This window comes from Humulus lupulus, chromosome 1 (genome assembly GCF_963169125.1).
Source record: "Humulus lupulus chromosome 1, drHumLupu1.1, whole genome shotgun sequence".
NCBI classification, from domain to species: Eukaryota; Viridiplantae; Streptophyta; class Magnoliopsida; order Rosales; family Cannabaceae; genus Humulus; species Humulus lupulus.
Genome location: NC_084793.1, coordinates 90,280,774 through 90,285,249, shown reverse-complemented (window position 1 = coordinate 90,285,249; position 4,476 = coordinate 90,280,774).

Here is a 4,476-nt window from a genome sequence, read left to right as displayed (position 1 = left end):
TGTTAAAATACACTAAGCGACCCTGAGGGTCACTTAGTTCAATTTTATTCTATATGTTAAAATACACTAAGTGACCCTAAGTGACCATAAGCGACCCTAAGGGTCGCTTAGTTCAATTTTATTCTTTATGTTAAAATACACTAACCGACCCTAAGCGACCATAAGCAACCCTGTGGGTCGCTTAGTTCAATTTTCTTCTTAGTTGTTAAATACACTAAATGACCCTAAGCGACCATAAGCGACCTTGTGGGTCGCTTAGTTCAATTTTCTTCTTAGTTGTTAAATACACTAAGCGACCTTTGCGACCCTCTGGGTCTCTTAGGGTTGCTCAGTTTAATTTTGTTCTTGATGTTAAAATACAATAAGTGACCTTTGCGACTCAGAGGGTTGCTTAGTTCAATTTTCTTCTTAGATGTTAAAATACACTAAGCAACCTTTGCAACCCTTTAGGTCTCTTAGGGTCGCTTAGTTCAATTTTCTTGTTGATGTAAATATACACTAAGAGACCTAACCCAACGTAGGGTTGCTTATTTCAATTTTGTAATAAATATTTGCACTTATTATTTACACTAATTTACATTATATTTTGTTTGTTTGTTAAATTTCAGATTTCTAGAACTATTTTGACAACAGAGCTTCCTTGTGTCCCAAGTGTTATTATGAATGAAAATGTTCAAACGAAATCTAAAGTTACCATTATGTCTTTGATGCAAATATTTGAAAAAAATAAATTATTGGTTATAAAAAACTGACAAGATTGTTTTTAGAAAATACGGTCAGTTGGGTCATTTGTTGGACCTCCCTTGGAAAGGGAAGTTTTGGGGGACCTTATCGCACCAGATAATTGTAAGGAGGATAAATTGTCAAAAAAAGCATGAGTTGTGGTTTTTGATAAATGGCAAACCTGTGAGATTCTCTATCCAAGAGTTTGCAATAGACTCTGGATTATACACTGGTGGCGAATTAACACCAAAAGAACTAAATGTGGTTTCATCAAACAACAATTTAAAGAATAAGTACTTCAAGGATAGTTCTATAAAAATAGAGGATGTAGCAAATGTGCTAGATAATATACCAAAAGAGGAGAGAACGAAAGACAAAGTGAAGCTATGCTTTATCTACCTACTAAGTGCGTTTCTGTTAAATTCAAGTGCTGGTACTACAATAGATTTATTTTGGCTACGACTAGTCGACAATTTGGAAATATTTGATAAATATCCTTGGGGGAGGCTGGTATATGAGAAGATTATAGATCAAATCACTCGTGTAAAGTTCCAGAAAGATCATAATAAAGATATTATCAGGTGGAACTTCATATGTTGTCCTTGGATATTTCAAGTAAAAAAATCTAAAATTTTGTATCTAAATTTTGATAAGTATGGCTTATCATATGTTTTTCATGCTTATAATTTTGTTTTGATTCTTATAGATATGGATATGTGAAGCAATGCCAAAATTGGGAGAAATGATTGGACAAAGAATTCTAAGAAATCATATTCCATGATGGATTGGTTGGAAAATAAATGTTAAGGTCCAAAATATCACAGTTGCAAGAATATCCAAAGTAATAGAAGAAGATGATGAGGTATTTATCCACTTATAAAAATTGCTTATGAATTTTTTAAAACGCAAATATATTTGGCTATGTTAATTTATTTTACTTTTCTTTATTTGGTTTTCCAGTTCTTTGTGCGACCTACTCTAGTTCCAAGTGCGGAAGAGAGGTACAACTGTTCTATGAAATGCTTCATAGCTATGTAGACAATGCAGATGACATTATAGATCGGATTTCTTCATTTTTAGGCGGCAATGTCATCCTGCGTAATAATCCTCGTATTGTTGTGGGAGAAGAGACCCACAATAATACGAGTTATTCTACGTCAGATTCCCCACCTCCATCTCCTTATCCACCATCCTCAGAGGGTCCTTCAAACCAGATCTTTGTAGATTCTTCTATGCCACCTCCTCAGTTTACTCCAGTTCGTCCTATGCCATTCTCACAATCTGCCCCAACTGATCATGTTTATAGTGAATTATTGGAATCACTAAAATGTTTCATGGCTGATCAAGAAAAACTTCACATAGCGAGATATGAGGAGATGGAACGTTTGAATAAAGAGAGGTATGGGGAGATGGAACGTTTGAGTAAAGAGAGGCATGATGCAATCATGGCAGCAAACTCTAAGAGTGAGTTTCTGAATAGAGAGAGAAATGTGGCATTAATGGAAAAGTTGAATGTTTTGATTGACATCCTTCAACTTGTGCATGCACATTTTTTTGGGTATGAAGACCCACATGTAACTTTTCAAGTACTTTAGTTTCTGATTATTCTTTATTTCTTAATTATAAGTTAAATGCTTTGTTACTCCATGGTTGTAGGATACACCTTCCAATGCGCATGCAAACTTTGTAGATGGATTCACCACACCTCAAGGAGAGCATAATATAGATAGTGACCCTAAGGTAACTAATATGGCTGCACAACCTTCCAGAGACGCAATCACCACACCATCTCATTCACATGCACATACCTATAAGACACCACCATCAATTATTTATGAAGGGGTTGGTAACGAAGAACCTGGTGATGAGGTAGAACAGGTAGTTCGAGATGGGCGACCATTGAGATTAAGAAAACGTACTCGAAACTTGTTATCACCTTTCATATCATGACCAAAGAAACGTCAATACTCAAAGCTAGAACCTCCTACCTTTGACCCTTTTAGGCTGCCTATTGAAGAGGATGTGCAAGCTTTTTATAGGTGGTACAATGGGGATACATGTGGTAGACCCGTCATTCGTTGTGGCCTATTATTTCGATAAAGAAGTTTTTTTGAGAAATTGTTGGCAATTCAACAATATATTGATAGCGAGGTAAGCTTTATCATTCAATTATTTCATAATAATTAGTTAATACTAGTTTTATTTTTCAGCTTAACTAATATTGAATAGTTGATGCTTTTGGGCAGCATGTGGATGAAATAACCTATATATTTAGAAAACGAATGGAAAAATTTCAAGACATCTTTCCACAAGATAGATGCATTTTGAATGATGAGTTTGGGAAATATGTTCGTGAGTTATATTGCAAGTCTCGAGAGACTAGCACCACAGTATACAAAAAGTCTCCACAGCTAATGTCATTTGTTGATGCAATCAGACCCATTAGAGGGAGAGCTTGGTCCAAAGTGATTTACTTCTATGTGCCATGGAACAATAATAACAAACATTGGATGGCATTGGTAGTAGACATTAGAATGTGGACAATATGGATTTATAACTCCAATCCAGACTATTGGATCTCCATAGAAGCAATGGAAAGATCAGTGCAACCACTTGCAGAATATTTTCTGCTATTACTTCGTGATAGTGGTCATTTTAATGAATTTCGTGCTCAGTGTATGTACTTCATAAAGATAGAAGTTGCCCCCGCGGATACCGTTCCTCAAAGCAATAGAATGTAAGTTTCATTTAAATTTACATGTATGAGTCAACTTTTAAAGATAATACTAATATAGTTAAAGTTGTCTTTCATAGGGGAGATTGTGGTATATTCATGCTGAAGACAATAGAAATGCACATTGCTGGTAAGTGCAACGAGTCAGCTAGAACGTTTCTAAACGATGACAACATAGATACTTTTAGACAGGCATATGCAGTTCAATTATATGTAGGTAGTGCAGATCCCTAGTTAGATATGTTGTTTTTTTTTTGTTACGAACATCTGCTTTTGGTGTTATGTATTTCTTACTATATTGAAGGACTTATGCATTTACACCTAATTTATAAGAGACCCTCAAATTGCACTAAGAGACCTTGAGGGTCGCATTGAAGCATTTAGACCTAATTTATAAGAGACCCTCAAGGTCTTTTAGTGCAATTTGAGGGTCGCATTGAATCATTTACACCTAATTTATAAGAGACCCTCAAGGTCTTTTAGTGCAATTTGAGGGTTGCATTGAAGCATTTACACCTAATTTATAAGAGACCTTCAAATTGCATTAAGAGCCCAGCAGATACTAAGAGACCCTAAAGGTCGCATTGAAGCATTTACACCTAATTAGTAGTCCTAAAATTGGGCTTTTATATTGCAATTCAATGATGAAAGTACTTATGTAGTGATACTAATTGGATTATTTATAAACAATAAAATCGAATTCAATAAGTAAATCACTTATACAATATTATTAATCGATCAAACTATTAATGAAAGATCTTTTATAATGTAATTCAATGATTAAATTAGTTATAATAACATTTTATAATATAATTTATTGATTAAATCACTTTTATAATTTAGACATCACTTACAGGAGACCCTCAAATTTCACTAAGAGACCTTGAGGGTCGCTTTATATGCATTTAGACCTAATTTTTAAGATACCATAAAATTTCACTAAAAGACCCTAAAATTGTACTAAGAGACCATAAGGGTCGCATTGAAGCATTTACACCTAATTTATAAGAAACCCTAAA